The sequence below is a fragment of the Zootoca vivipara genome, chromosome 2 (assembly GCF_965207765.1).
Source record: "Zootoca vivipara chromosome 2, rZooViv2.hap1.1, whole genome shotgun sequence".
Classification (NCBI taxonomy): Eukaryota; Metazoa; Chordata; class Lepidosauria; order Squamata; family Lacertidae; genus Zootoca; species Zootoca vivipara.
This window is the reverse complement of record NC_142584.1, coordinates 106,763,991-106,780,505: the sequence shown is the minus strand read 5'-3', so window position 1 is coordinate 106,780,505 and position 16,515 is coordinate 106,763,991. Positions and strand designations below refer to the sequence as shown.

General features: G+C 45.5%; 1 long non-coding RNA gene and 1 pseudogene across 1 annotated transcript; one reads left to right on the top strand and one right to left on the bottom strand.

Annotated features, from left to right (window-relative positions):
* Window positions 1-8,043: 8,043 nt before the first annotated feature.
* Window positions 8,044-10,706, bottom strand: LOC148687028 (uncharacterized). Its single transcript, XR_015948318.1, has 2 exons — window positions 10,248-10,706; window positions 8,044-8,922 (listed from the first exon to the last, which is right to left on the bottom strand). It is a non-coding gene; the product is annotated as an uncharacterized LOC148687028 (long non-coding RNA).
* A 2,367-nt stretch (window positions 10,707-13,073) lies between these two features.
* Window positions 13,074-15,308, top strand: LOC118080136 (large ribosomal subunit protein eL32 pseudogene; annotated as a pseudogene).
* The last annotated feature ends 1,207 nt before the right edge of the window (window positions 15,309-16,515 follow it).

The window sequence follows — 16,515 nt, the reverse complement described above, 5'->3', positions numbered from 1 at the left end:
TTGGACTAGGACCTGGGGGAACAGGGTTCAAATCCCCACCTGGACAAGAAGCTCACTAGCTGACCTAGGGGCAGTCATTGCATCCCCTCCGACATGTTGAGTCCCCAAACCAGGACACAGGTATTTTCCCATCCATGATACCGCATGAGTCATGTGACCCAGATGACATCACAGCGCTCCCAATATATGCTTTCTTTTCAGAGCCGTGCTCTCACAGTGCCCCAGACCACACATTTTGGGGCACCATGCAATATCTGGAAAAGTAGAGCTTTTTTAGGACAATATATTCTGGGGCCAAGGAAATTGAGTGTCCTGGTTTTTCAGGACACTTGCAGGCTATGCCACTGTCCCACAGCCGAACCAACGGGCAAGGCAAGGGACAGTGAGGAGTTTCTTCATAAAAGTGATGCACCACACTATATGGTACCAGTAGTTCCAGTTGTGTTAGTAGATCATAGATCATAGATCATAGAATCATAGAGTTGGAAGGGACCCTGAGGGTCATCTAGTCCAACCCCCTGCAATTCAGGAATATGCAGCTGTCCCAGGCAGGGATCAAACCTGCAACCTTGGCATTATCAGTACCACGCTCTAACCAACTCTGCTATCCAGGGTGATAGGTCGTCTTGGCAGATTACAAATTTAACGAGAACAGTGAGAGGGCTGTGTCCCTATTAAATGTGCTCTGAACTGGATATTCTTAATATCTGGCATGAGAATTGGGGAAGCTTATTAGAGTTTGACTTGTTGGCCCCCCAAATGTCAGCACACAATCTGACCAACCAAGGATCCCAAAAGGCTGGCAAGAGTTGGCTACTTGATGTCAGTGTCGTATGAGGCGATGCTAGTGTGACAAATGTCCCTTCCTTTTGTCTTATAACTTCGACCTCTCAGTTATTAAAAGAACTAACAGGGATTTCTGAGGTAAATCAAACCTCCCACTTATCCCTCTAGCCTTTCTTTAAACCCTCTAGCACTCGTGGGTTTTTAAAATAAAAGAGAGTCCTCTTCCAGCATAAGCGTGACCAGGTACCCTTTTAAACTCTGGGCTATAAATGAGACTATCCCTTGTGTCCTCAGTGTAAGGGGTTCAACCACTAGAAATCCCCTAGTGTAAAAGCTTGCCTCTCCCCTGAGGTAACTTTGTGACACCCTGGGTCTGTCTGCCTATTTCACCCCGTTACTGCACCTCGAAGGCACAAACTAACCATGCGACTATTGAAGGAAGTTTTGTCTTTTTAAAGAGTGTCCACACAAATGAGTTTCATGCACCTTTGCTGGAAAATAACACAGGCGACTTTCTGACTGGCATTTTAACGATGGAAATTTAATTGCTTAAGATCGTAAGGGTTGCATCAAGGTTTCTTGTGAACAAGCTTAGTTTCAGTGGTAATATCTTTGTTAATCCTATAATTGATAACCTCACAAATACCTAACCTAAACCTACTCTCACAGACCTTCTTTTCAACCACCCTCACACTCCAGCTCCCAAGCACCCTCTCAACTGACAAAACGGCTGCCCATTCCATTTAAACGTTCAGCCGCCCCGCCCCTCATGGAATGTTCAGTCCGTTCAACCTGGAGTCTGAGTTAACCCTTGATGGGTCGGGTTGAAAAGGATAGAACAAACCGTACAAAAATGTCACAGCTAGCACCTATATTATTATTATTATTATTTACAGAGGTATATTGAAAACCAGTTTGTTTGGGTTGGGATGTGGGAAAGCTCATCTGTCAAGGAGAAGCTGTCACTGCGAAGAAACAAGCCCTTGTGTCTGCAACGGAATAATATTCTTTTCTTACGGGAAGGGTGGCTGATGTGAATAAAGGAAAGAGTTGAAACAGAGTTCGAGCCTGCTTTAAAAGCCAGGACTGAGGCCAAGAAGAACAAGCTGAAAAAGGGAGACGCGGGGATGAAGAGAGTGCTTGTCTGCACCACCCGAGTCACTATCTGCTCTGGCTTCTGAAGGGCCCTTGGACTACCTCTCTTCCCTCATTGAGTCCACCTCAGGCTTCGTCAACCTGGTGCTCTCCAGATGTTGATGGTAGTTCAGAACAACTAGAGGGCACCAGGTTGGTGAGGACTGGCCTACCTCCCCACTGCAATTATCACAAGGTTGCTACCACTGGCTGGCTTGCCAAGCAGAGAGCCAATGACCATAGAATCATAGAATTCTAGAATTGGAAGAGACCTCAAGGGTCCTCTAGTCTAGTCCAACCCCTTGCAATGCAGGAATTGTGGGAATGCTGTGGATAGTAGGAGAGGATATGTTGTTTAAATATTATCCTTCCTCACTCACGCTAGTGAGTCAGTAGCAGAGCACATTCCCCAGTATATAAAGGTAAAGGGACCCCTGGCCATTAAGTCCATTCACAGAAGCCTCTGGGGTTGCGGCACTCATCTCACTTTACTGGCCGAGGGAGCCGGCGTACAGCTTCTGGGTCATGTGGCCAGCATGACTAAGCCGCTTCTGGCGAACCAGAGCGGTGCACGGAAACGCTGTTTACCTTCCCGCCGGAGCGGTACCTATTTATCTACTTGCACTTTGATGTACTTTCGAACTGCTAGGTGGGCAGGAGCAGGGACCGATCAATGGGAGCTCACCCTGTTGGGGGATTCGAACTGCTGAGCTTCTGATCAGCAAGCCCTAGACCAGGGGTCCCCAGACTTACCGCGCGGCGGGCCGGAGGGCAGGGGAGTGCGCGCGCAGCAGGCCGGAGGGCGGGGGAGTGCGCGCCCGTGTGCATGTGCACATGCGCACGGTCGGGAAAAAATCGCCGAAAATCGCTTGTGCGCATGCATATGGGCCTCCCCCGACCCGGAAGTGCATCGGAAATGACCTCTTCTGGGTCGGGAGAGGCCCATACGCATGCGCACAAAGGATTGTTGGCGATTTTTTGCCGATTTTTAAGAGCGTCGCCGCGCCGCGCGCCGTAAGAGCGGGCGGCGGCAGCGGGCGGCAGGGGTCGTCGCGGGCCGGATTGGGAGGCCAATTGGGCCGCATCCGGCCCGGGGGCCGTAGTTTGGGGACCCCTGCCCTAGACTCTGTGGTTTAGACCACAGCGCCACCCACATCTCTATTTCCCCAGTATATAGCAGGAAGCTAGTTGGTAGATTCGTCTAAATTTCTTAAGCAATCCAATCTGGCTTGTCCAGATTGGGTTTGATCCTGGTAAATTCCCCTATGGTCCCTTTTTAAAAGAATAAAGACACAGCAGTCTTTTCTTAAAGTAATGATGATAAGTTTACTTACATTCAGTTCACAGCAGGTTCCCTGAAGGCAGGCTTTAGCTTGTAGTTACAGAAAACAGAGTGGGTTCATCCCATGTAGGGAAATGGGCCTATGTGCTGCTGGCTGAGAGCCAGCACACAGTCAAATACATGAAGATGGAATAACATGAAGAAGAAGGGAAAATATGGCTGTGTGACTGGCCCTTTCATGGGGTCTTAGGCATATGGGGCACCCTGGCACTGTGGTGCGACGATCCCTCCGGCACCCCCTGCCCCGTTTCTCCACACGGCGGGCGAGCGGGCACTGTGCACAGCGCGGCGCCCCCCTGGCAGCCCACCGCCCTGGCGCCCTGTGCCACCCAGCCTGGCCGTAGGGCCGGCCCTGCTCACAGGCTCACGCCCATCTACCTGGTCACTGTCAGCATCCAGAGGGGGTTGAGAGGCCAGCTGGCTAGCCCCCAGCTGGATCATGCCCTTCCAGTCGGCATGCTGGACTATCCCCCGATCTCTGGTGTGATCTACCAAACTTAGGTTGGTCATGGGGTGTCAGCGGTGTTGGGGTTTAAGCAACCCTTCATACCCAGCAGGCATAACTCACCATGCATACTGGCACAGAACGTCAAGACCAAGGCACCAGGGTGCTATTAAAACCCTGCCTGTTTTATTAATTACATGATGCTGCCAGACACAGAACATGCAGTACCTCAGCTAATCCCTGGAGGATACAACTGAGGTGACAGCAGCAAATTACAGGACAAACAGCAGCTCGAGGCCTTTTGTGGGCCGGGAAGCGTGCTGTGAAGTCAGCAAGTCTGTGTAGCAATAAAGCACAGGGAATGAGAAATGGTGGTGGTTACTATTAGACGCATTATAGGTGCCTGCTTTTGCATGTATCAGCATTTGCAGAACAGGATAGTGGTGAGTCATAATTGTTTAATGAGTTTTCTTTATGAGATATAGATACACTGTAATCCCTACTGCCACCTTCTGCAGTCAAAGGCGTGCAAGTTTTTCCATGGAATTGGATTTCACAATTGCACACTGAAGTCTCATGTTTGTGTTTGGTGATTCCCCCAGCAAGATGTTTTGCAGAATTTTATGGCAAAGGAAATAGTACCCCAGGTGGTACCTGGAAGATCTCATCCATCAGGGGATCGTTAGCATGCAACTATGTAACTTCATTACATTTTTAGGCTGAGAAAACCAAGACATTGCAAAAGATATTTGATAGAAATAGCTCGTGTGTCTTATTTTTTCCACAATTGAAAACATTGGTGCTCCACAACATTGCTCTAAAGCAGGCATGCCCAAACTGCGGCCCTCCAGATGTTTTGGCCTACAACTCCCATGATCCCTAGCTAACAGGACTAGTGGTCAGGGAAGATGGGATTTGTAGTCCAAAACATCTGGAGGGCCGAAGTTTGGGGATGCCTGCTCTAAAGTCTCCCTGTACACTTGAGTTAAGGTCTGGTGCTTGAGTTAGGAAGACTTAAGAGAGTTGTGGAACTTTTGGTTCCAGTTTAAGGATGCTCGAATGATGACGGGTGGATCTTCTGGGGATCACACTTGCCACAGTCCAAGCTTGATAAACTGAGCAAGTGTAACAGTAGTTCTTTGTTTATTCTCTTGAATAAGGAAGGTATAAGGAAGAGGAGCTGAAACCTGGATTTTGGCTTAGAAATCATTTTTCTGCAATTAAAGACAAAGAAGTATTCTTGTTAGCAAGGAGGAAGAAAGATGACAATAGTTCCAGGGGGGGGAAACAACTCAGGCAATCATGTCCGCTTAAGCATTTTAAAAAATCATCAAGCACAATATATATTCACCTGTCAGCTTCATGAAGTCACTCGTCAAATGAAGTCACTCATTCAAAGTAAGTAATTGTTTCTACTCTCAACTCATCAAGGACCAAATTAATGGCTCACCATCTCTCAGCTGGGAAGCACGAAGCCTCCACTTCTGAGAGATCCCCACCCTGCTCCTGCTTGCTCGCAAGTAGGAGTGGGATTGGCCAGCTCAGATGGGGAGCGCAAAGCCTCCACTCCACATCTGAGAGATCCCAGCCTCCTCTCTGGCTTGCACGCAAGTGGGAGCGGGAGCGGGTAGCTCAGCTGAGGAGTGCTTGGCTGTCTTCAGGTGGGGCAGAGGGTCTCAGATGCCGCTTCCGGGCTGCCTCCACCTTCCCAACCTCAGCAACTATTCAGCCTGCTGCCTTCATGGGGTTGCAGGGGATCTGATGCGGAGGCAGGGGCTCCTTTAAACTTCTCCCTTGAGGGGAGTGCAGCCGCGAGCCCCTCAGTGGAAAGTGTGATGGAGCCTACACCTCCCCAGCTGAGCAGCCCTGATCCAGCTCCTGTTCTGGTGCAAGTTTCAACACTGCCTAGCAGAGCAGCCTGATCCCACTCCTACTTGCCTGCAAGCAGGAGCAGGCTAGGGGGGTGGCGGTGGTGACATCCCTTGCCTTGCCCGCTCGCTTGCCGCCCCGGCCCAGCCTTCCCTCACTGCCTCTGGAGCAGAAGGAGGGGGTAGTTGCTGCTGTGGCTGCGGTGGCAGAGGGACCCAGCGCTGGAGGGTGGCAAGGGCCTGCTCGCTTGCCGCCCAGCCCGCCTTCCCTCACTCTGAAAACGGAAGTGTGGCAATCAAAATGGAAGTTATACTCGGAACAGAGCACATTCGGCTTCCGAAAAAAGTTCCAAAGCCGGAACACTCATTTCTGAGTTTGAAGTGTTCGTGTTCCAAGTAGTTTGAGAACTAAGCTGTTCAAAAACCGGGGTACCACTGCATTGTTCAACTCTCTCTCTCTCCACATGGATGCACCAACCTCCCCTTCTAGACTAAAACCTCAGTAAAGGTAAAGGTAAAAGGACCCCTGACCATTACCCCAACTCTGGGGTTGCAGCGCTCATCTCGCTTTACTGGCCGAGGGAGCTGGCGTACAGCTTCCGGGTCATGTGGCCAGCATCACTAAGCTGCTTCTGGCGAACCAGAGCAGCCCACGAAAATGCCATTTACCTTCCCGCCAGAGCGGTACCTATTTATCAACTTGCACTTTGACATGCTTTTGAACTGCTAGGTTGGCAGGAGCAGGGACCGAACAACGGGAGCTCACCCCATTGTGGGGATTTGAACCACCGACCTTCTGATCGGCAAGCCCTAGGCTCAGTGGTTTAACCCACAGCGCCACCTGCATCCCTCAGTATTCAGATTAAATTGCTGTGTTGGCACTTTGCAATAAATAGGTGGGTTTGGGGTTGCAATTTGGGCACTCGGCCTCTAAAAGGTTCGCCATCACTGTGATAGCATCTCACACTGCATGTGGGGGCTGAAGGGTAGATAGGGCTCTGCTTAAAAAGCAGAGACATCACCTTGCCGACAAAGGTCCGTATAGTTAAAGCTATGGTTTTCCCGGTAGTGATGTATGGAAGTGAGAGCTGGACCATAAAGAAGGCTGATCGCTGAAGAATTGATGCTTTTGAATTATGGTGCTGGAGGAGACTCTTGAGAGTCCCATGGCCTGCAAGAAGAAGAAGAAGAAGAAGAGTTTGGATTTGATATCAGGCTTTATCACTACCCGAAGGAGTCTCAAAGCAACTAACATTTTCCTTTCCCTTCCTCTCCCACAACAGACACCCTGTGAGGTGAGTGGGGCTGAGAGACTTCAGAGAAGTGTGACTAGCCCAAGGTCACCCAGCAGCTGCATGTGGAGGAGCGGAGACGTGAACCTTGTTCCCCAGATTAGGAGTCTACCGCTCTTAACCACTACACCACTACTACTAACAAGGAGAAATGAGGGCACAAGGAGAAGGGGACGACAAGAGGATGAGATGGTTGGACAGTGTTCTCGAAGCCACCAACATGAGTCTGACCAAACTGCGGGATGCAGTGGAAGACAGGAGTGCCTGGCGTGCTCTGGTCCATGGGGTCACGAAGAGTTGGACATGGACACGACTACGACCAAACAACAAATTTTTCACACAGAGCTCTATCCTCCTACATAAAGGTATGGCCGGGAAGAACATCTGGTGGCTTCCACCACAGCCCCTCAGGACCAGCCGCCTGAGGCAGTTGCCTCATTCTGCCTAACAGCAGGGCCGACCTTGAGCACACGTTCCTTTGTGTGCGCGAATTGCTCCACACAGCTAACATGAATAGAAAATTCTTGTGTGCCTAAGCAACTCTGGATGGAAGTGGCAATTACTCCACTATTAGGTACAAGAAGCTCGCTTTCCTCTTGACTGTCTGGTTGGATTCCTTCTGTGCCCAAAGGAGTCATTATCCAATGCCCTCGAGGGGTGGGGGGAACCCTTTTCCTTCATTCAGAGGGAAATATGCAAATACTTCCTCTTGCATGTCCTTTCCAACTGCCAGGGACTGGCTCTTTCTATTATTTAGGCAACATGTTTTCTAATAGACTGGAAAACTACAAGCAAAAATGGAACTCTTACCTTAAACAACAGAGTGCTTATAAAGCCTCTGCCCTAAGGAGCAGCTGCTACAGTAGCAGTAGACCCAAGCTGGTTTACAGGACATTTGCCTGATTTTAAATGATAGAATAATAGAATATCATCATTTGCTAATAAATCTGGCTGGTTTCCCCAGTCACTCTGGGCGGCTTCCAACAAGAGATTAAAAATGCATTAAAACATCAGACATTGAAACTTCCCTTTTGATAATTACTACCTTTCATGGGTGCATCCATAAATATTCAGGCCAGGGAGAATGGACTGTTTGGACGGTTGCAAGGGCTGGGTAGAGGTTTTATTATGGCTGTGCAAACATGCAGAGAAGATTGCAATAGAGCAAACAATAGATATTTCTAATGCAAATATTTTATTCGGAGTTCCTTTTATTGTGCTGGAAGCAGTCAGAATTGTCTTCCCGCTTGTAATCAAGTGGGTGGCAAACTACAGAAAATAGTTCTTGATAGACAGAAGAGTTGGGTAGGTGGGTAGAAAGAGAGAGAGAATGTATACATGGGTCATATAAACAGATAGACATAACTGCATTTCAGGTAAAAGTGCAATATTACAGGATGGTTCGATTGAACGGTGGCTGGAATTTGCTCCGCAATTCACCAAAGCTGAATTGTGTCTTCAACGACGGGGTGAGTTATCTCCTTTTTCCAGTTGTCACTCAACTTCCAAGACCTTTTCAGGAAAGATTTACAACAGGATCCAATCTGGACTTGGAATACGAATGCACATGTGTGTGGGAAATAGAAGGTATGGTTCTATATCAGCCGCAGGAGAACCCTGGAGAACCTGGCTGAGTAAAAATTAATCCTCATCAGAGGGGTGTTTAGGAGGTTTCCCTGAATCATCCCACTCTGGTAGTGGTGGCCAAGGTGCAACAGGCATCAGAGGAGATGGTAGAAAAGGGTCATCAGGCAGCGGTGGCTTAGGAGGACTGGATGGTCCAGGAAACAGTTGTGGTTTGTCAGGGCCTAAAGGTGTTGGTGGTTGTCCAGGATCAGGAGATGCAGGGGGGCCTTCTGGCCACGGCTTCCCAGGCACCAAAGGCCCCAGTGGTTGAGGACCTTCAGGCTTGGGTGGCCCCACAGGCCATGGTTTCTCTGGAACGGGAACCAAGGGATTGTCGGGTTTCGGCACAGGAGGGACTCCTCTTGATCCGGAAGGGCCAGGCCCTGGGCGACCTGAAGACATGGTGAGGCACCACAGGAGGGTGCAGAACTAGAGAATCCAGAAGGGGAGAAGGTGAAGATATTTTGCAACATCTAAGAGTATAAAATGCAGTGATAGAATCTAACACAAAGCGGTCATAAATTTAAGAGTTTAAAAAGAGTTTGTAGTACCATGTACTTTCCAGACAGACTGATCTCGAACCAATGCCCAATTTCCAATATACCAAGACTCAAACCTACAGGTGAAACTCGGAAAATTAGAATATAGACAAAAAATGCATTTATTTCAGTAATGCAACTTAAAAGGTGAAACGAATACGAAAGATGCATGACATGCAAAGCAAGATATGTCAAGCCTTTATTTGTTGTAATTGTAATTATTTGTCGTTAGGTGGGTCAATTATAAATTGAATGTAATTAATGAAATGTTATAGCGATGTTTATTTTTATTTTTGTATTATTGTAACTATTTGTTTTATTACTGTGGAATTTCCAAAAGAAAGCATTTGTAAAAATAAAAATAAAAATAAAAGAATAATACATTGCATTGCTGAAATAAATGCACTTTTCGACGATATTCTATTTTCCGAGTTTCACCTGTATCAATGGAGCCCTTTAATCCCCTTCCCTGGGGGATTTAGTCAAGTTGATGGACTATGCCAAAATGGCAAAACTAACTGAGAAGCTCAGGAACCAAGAAGACAAGAACTTTAAAAAATAGTGGGGAAAGTTTACAATGTATATACAAGATCATTGTAAGCAGGTTAAAACATTGGCAGGATTTAAACACACTTGTAATGTAACAGAATGTATGGATAATTTAGAGAGACTAAAAATCGGAGAAGTATTCATATGCAGTGGAAAACAGTATCAATAGGACTCATAGAAGGGATGGGGGGAAGTCATGAGATTCAGAGTAATCTCGATATTTGGATTTGGAATTGATTTTGTTATATGCATATATCCTTGAAAATCAAACAAAAACTTATTTCAAAAACGAAAAAGGAAGCCCTTTAATCCCACATTTTTGCAAGTAGGCAGTTATCCAAACAGCCATTGTACGCTCAGAAATGACCTCCCAGCAATTAAACTGTACATGCTAACATATTTCACTAGAAGTCACAGCAAGCCAATACGTTTGGAGGGGAAAAAATGAACTCTCTTCATCACTGTTAGAAACATTAATTGCTAAGATAAAATGTAGCCATGTATTTATTTCTTGTTATGCTCTTCCTTGTATTAATAACATAATATATTCTTTATCCTTGCTATTATTACTATTATTTTTTAAAAGATCTAAAAGCCATAAAAACTGCAAATAGAACTGCTCAAAGCTGTTCCACTGAATCATTTATATTATAGAAATTTAAATACCTTTACTGTCAGACACACTACAGCACCCCCAAGCCTACTCTGATACCTAAAGGCTGAGAGATGCTGTCTTTGGCTCCCTCAGGAGAGCAGCAGTCACTCCTCTGGGAAGCTCACGGCTTTGGTGCTTTGAAGGCTCTGCCTGGCTTATAAACCCTCAAGGACCAGATAAACCAGAGCAGTGGGAGTTACTCAAATAGCTCCATCTCCACCCACAGTGGAAGCAACTTTCCAGGCATCTTAACAAAGTCCACTGGGGGAGGGGGTGGCAGGAAACGTGTGTCAGCGTATATCGGGGAGTCACTCAGACCTGTACAGGGCATAGGATGCTGAGTCAGAGAAAAACCAGGTGAGCCAGGGCAATAATAGCCGCTGGGAAGAGATTTGTCAACAGGACACAGCTAGTGATAAGGAGTTAGACTAAGATGCTCAAACAGGAATCTCTGGAAACTTACTAGTAGAGAAGAGGAGGAGGAGGAGGAGGAGGAAGAAGAAGAAGAAGAAGAAGAAGAAGAAGAAGAAGAAGAAGAAGAAGAAGAAGAAGAAGAAGAAGAAGAAGAAGAAGAAGAAGAAGAAGAAGAAGAAGAAAGAGACCATAAGTTTTTTTATTAGGCATTTCAGATCAAGATATGCCAAAAGAGAAGAATAAACTTTTTATGTATGCTACAACTGCAGCTAGGATACTGCTCGCCCAAAGATGGAAAAGTGACAAAATGCCAACTAAAGAACAATGGCAAGAAAAGCTGGTAGAATATGCTGAAATGGCAAAGCTAACTGAAAGACTCAGAGACAAAGACAATAGAGTCTTTAAAAAGGACTGGGAACCATTTATGGTGTATCCACAGAGCCTAGGGCTTGCCGATCAGTAGGTCGGCGGTTCGAATCCCCGCGACAGGGTGAGCTCCCGTTGCTCGGTCCCAGCTCCTGCCTACCTAGCAGTTCAAAAGCACGTCAAAGTGCAAGTAAATGAACAGGTGCCGCTCCGGCAGGAAGGTAAACGGTGTTTCCGTGCGCTGCTCTGGTTCACCAGAAGCGGCTTAGTCATGCTGCCCACATGACCTGGAAGCTGTACGCCGGCTCCCTCAGCCAGTAAAGCGAGATGAGCGCCGCAACCCCAGAGTCATCCGTGACTGGACCTAATGGTCAGGGCTCCCTTTACCTTTACAGAAGCAATGTAGAGAAATGAACTCACTAGCAGGGTTTGAATAAACACTTACAATTAATAAAATAAATACAGTCAAACCTCAATTTATGTCTACCTCTGTTTGCGACTGCTTCAGCGAGCGACCGCTGCGGACCCGGAAGTGTTTACATCCGGATTCCGCGGCTTTGGATGCGCAGACGCGATCTGTGCAGCTCACGCATGCGCAGAAGCACTCTATCGGCGCTTCACGCACGCGCAGAAGCGTGCCTTTGGCGAGCGACCACCTCCGCGGAATGGATTGCAGTCGCAAACCGAGGTACCACTGTATAGAAATTACATAGATGATGTTAAAACAAGAAGAGAATAACAATATTGATATAAATAATTGAAAATGAAGATATAATAAGTAAGCAGGGGAAGTTAATATGTAAAAAAAAAACAGAAATGGAAGTTGAGGGAAGTTGGGGGGTTGGGGTTGGAGAATTGTATTTCTTCTTTGTTATTTGATATGTATAATGAAAAAATTGGAAAACTCAATGAAAAACAGAAGAAGAAGAAGAAGAAGAAGAAGAAGAAGAAGAAGAAGAAGAAGAAGAAGAAGAAGAAGAAGAAGAAGAAGAAGAAGAAGAAGAAGAACCGTAGGTTCTCTTCCCAAGGAGCTTACAGTTAAGAGCTGCCCCTGCCCCTGGCCCAAAACAGAACTGGAAGTAGACCTGGAATTTCCAGAGAAACTAATTTGATAAGATTAGTGAAGCAGTGAAATATTGGGGGGAGGGAGGGGAAGAAGAAGAAGAGTTTGGATTTGATATCCCGCTTTATCACTACCCTAAGGAGTCTCAAAATGGCTAACATTCTCCTTTCCCTTCCTCCCCCACAACAAACACTCTGTGAGGTGAGTGAGGCTGAGAGATTTCAGAGAAGTGTGACTAGCCCAAGGTCACCCAGCAGCTGCATGTGGAGGAGCAGGGAAGCGAACCTGGTTCACGAGATTACGAGTCCACTGCTCTTAACCACCACACCACACTGGCTTGATGTGTCTCAAAAGTGGCGAGTGTCAAATTTTCAATCTGGAAGCAAATGTTAAAGTTCCGCCCCTGTAAGCCGCCATTAGAGGTGTAGAGGGGTCATAGAAGGATTTTGCTAAGAGACTGATGAGATCATGTCATCGTCATGTCCAAAGCACTTTGGGGGGGGGGGGCTGGTGTGCAACACTGGGCGTAAGCTAGTGAGGCTGTGAAAGGGGAAAACCCTGGTGATTCTTGCTGATTCATGTACGGCGTATTATGGCTCAGAATGGGGTTGCCCTAGCCAAACGCCTGCCAAGATGGGCTCTGCAACACCTAATGAGACAAACTAGATTGTGAGTATTTGCATGGCAAATTCGTCAGCTTCGCTGTCAACATCATGCAGTTGACTAAGCAGATTGCTCCCAAAGTCCACATTATTATGTCTCAGTCTCTTAATCCAAAGCCAATTTACCCAACGGGGCTCATATCTAATTAAGCTTGCTTAGGTTGCATTGCACGGCCACTTTTATTCTTAAGGTTTACATTTTCATTTATATTAATGTCTGATGATTGCAATGAGGATTACAAAGCGGAGGAAATGCGTTTGTAATGCAAGTGGGCATCCCAGCCAATTCAGTTTTTTTTTTATCTTCGACTTACAGAGCAATTGAAGCAAGAATGACTTTAAGCCTCACAAGTGAGAAACTTCACAGCAGCTTTGGGGCAGAGGTTTGTAATTCTTGCTAATGAAATGCATTTCCCTTGCCCCTGAATGTCTGAAGAGTGTGAAGAAAACAGGGCTGGGCCAAGTTACCCATACGACTTTTAGAAGACATTTGAAGGCAGCCCTCTACAGGGAAGGTTTTAATGTTAAATGTTTTGTTATGTTTTTATATATGCTGGAAGACGCCCATAGTGGCTGGGGCAACCCAGTCAGATGAGCAGGGTGCAAATAAATAAAATTGTTGTTGCTGTTGTTTAGGGAAGCTTTTAATGTTTAATACATTATTGTACAGTGGTACCTCGGTTTACAAACACAATTGGTTCCGGAAGCCTGTCCTTAACATGAAGCAGACTTAAGCTGAAGCGAACTTTCCCATTGAAAGTAATGGAAACTGGATTAATCTGTTCCAGACGGGTCCGTGGAGTACTCAACCTGAAGTGTACTTAAACCAAGGTATGAGTGTAATTGGTTCCGGAAATCTGTACTTAACCTGAAGCGAACTTTCCCATTGAAAGTAATGGAAAGTGGATTAATCCATTCCAGACAGGTTTGCGGAGTACTTAAACTGAAAAGACTCAAACCGAGGCGTACTTAAACCGAGGTACGACTGTATTTTAATATTTCTGTTGGAAGCCACCCAGAATGGCTAGGGGAACCCAGCCGGATGGGTGGGGTATAAATAATAAATTGTTGTTGTTGTTGTTACTGTTATGCAACTTGAGGTGAAGGAGTTTCCTTATGCCACATTTATTTATTTATTTATATTTTTGAATAACAATCTTTATTGGTTTTCAAAATGTACATTACATAAATAAAAACAAAACAATATGTAACATTAATGGATAAATAAAACTTCAATACATAGTATATATTCATTGTCTGAGTCTTTACTTACCTCCCACCTCCCCTCTCAATACTATCTCTCCCACAACATCTCAGCCTTCACTATACTGTGCGATAAATTTTCTATTTTCATCTACACACTATAAATTTTTTTGTTTGTTGGTAATTTTGGTCCACCTTGATTCTTTCTTAAACTTCAATTTCATTTCTTTTCTTCTCTTCTCTTTTCTTTTCCCTCTTTTCTGTCTCTCATTTATTTGGGCCTTTAGTATTCTGGAAAGAGATTGGGCTTTTCCACCTGGCACTTAATATATTCTATAAACAATTTCCAATTTTTTCCACTTTCTTCTTTCTTTAGCCCTTTAACTTCCTCATATTTTATTGCCATATTATAATACATCGATAATTTGGTTTGCCAATCCTCCTTATTCGGTATCTTTTGGGACTTCCAATCCTTCGCTATTAATAATCTGGCAGCTGCTGTGGCATAACTCACTAAACATCTGTCTTTTGGTTTAATATCTTCTCCCAACATACCTTATATCACATTTATATACTGCTTGATTATCACAAAAATCTCAAAGCAGTTCCCAAAAAGATTATCAGTTAAAAGAACAGTTAAAAACAACAACATTCAAAAACAATTAATGAAAAATACATACAAACACATGGCAGCTTCCACAAGCTCAGATAGGTTTGCCTAGACTAAATTGCTTTTAGCAGGTGGGGAAAGAGTAATAATAATAATAATAATAATAATAATAATAATAATAATAATAATAATAATTTTATTATTTATACCCCGCCCATCTGGCTGGGTTCCCCCAGCCACTCTGAGTGGCTTACAGCATATATAAAACATAATGCCTGAAATCAATAGGCAGGGAGTTCCACTTCCTCTCTGTGCTCTCTACCTGCGTGGGTGCTGGCCCTCAGACCTCTCACCAAGCCTAAAATAATCAAGAAGAGGATCAAGTTGTTCATCTGCCATCAGTCTGATCACTATGATTCAGCGTAACTGGCACAAGCTCGCAGGTATTGACAACAGAGTCTGCAAAAGGTTCCAGGGTCAAATCTTGAGGCCCGACATTGAGCATGGCAGTAATAAGAAGACAAAGCACATGTTGCCTTCAGGATTCAGGAAATTCTTTGTCCACAGTCTCAACGAGCTGGAGGTGCCGAGGGTGAGCGACAAGTCCTACGGCGCAGAGATTGCTCACAATGTTTCATCCAAGAATTGGAAAGTCATTGTTGAAAGGGCAGCTCAGCTTGCTATCAAACTTACCCAGCCAACTGCCAGACTTCACAGTGAGGAGAATGAATAAAGAGTTGCTCTTGCACAACTGTATTTATTGAAATGTCAAAAAGTTAAAAAAATTAATAATAGGGAGTTCCCAAGTATGGGTGCTGCAACACTAAAAATAAATAAATCCCTATTTAATAAGGATAAAAATGTCCTGTCTCTTGCTGGTTCCACATGCAGAAACCAACTGGAGTGGAATCCTGTCAGTTTGCATTTCTTAGCAGAGAAAGTATTAATCGGGTGTGTAGAGATCTTTCCTGTCCGGCTTTTTGTGCTCTATAGCTCCTTACTCCGCCTTACGACTAGCAGAAAGAGAATCTATCAGGCATAATAAGCAAATATATAACATCTGTTTGCGCATAATTCGGAACGCCTTGTCACAGGCAACTGAAAATGTGGGGAAGAGCGAGTCTTTGTGTTGTGTATGCATCATCACCTCTGTTTATAGCCTCAGATAAGATATGGTTCACATATTTTCAGGCTTCCCTGTGAAAACCGCAAATGCTCTTTTGCTTTCTGAAATCTCACATTCCTGGGCTCACCCCACCCTGGACTCGCTGCCAGATGTTCTCAAGAGTTTGACTTGATGACAACAATGCAGGCTGTGAGATCCCTGCTCCGTTGATGTGAGTGAGTGTACGCCTCCAGGTATGGGCCTATACTTTTCAGGTACATAACTGCCGGAAATGCGCCATGTCTGTCTTTCTGGTATAAGTCAATTGCTTTCTTAGAATCATCTTCTCTGTCTCCTCTTTTGCCTACTAGAGATGCTGAGAGGCTGGTTCTATGACAGTCAGTTTTCCTTGTTTACATATAAGCCACCTTGGTAGAAGAATGCTCTTGTCCAGTATGTCTTGTCCTTACATTTGGCAGAACGCCTGGACATTTGATGAGGATGAGAATGTTCTGGCGTAAGATCAGGTTTCTTAGGAAATAGGCTGTGGGTCACAGTGGACTGTAAAATGTCTTGTGCCGTTTCAGCCTAAAACGCCTATAAAGGTAAAGGTAAAGGGACCCCTGACCATTAGGTCCAGTCGTGACCGACTCTGGGGTTGCAGTGCTCATCTCGCATTATTGGCCGAGGGAGCCAGCGTATAGCTTCCAGGTCATGTGGCCAGCATGACAAAGACGCTTCTGGCAAACCAGAGCAGCACATGGAAACGCCATTTACCTTCCCGCTGTAGCGGTTCCTATTTATCTACTTGCACTTTGACGTGATTTTGAACTGCTAGGTTGGCAGGAGCTGGGAC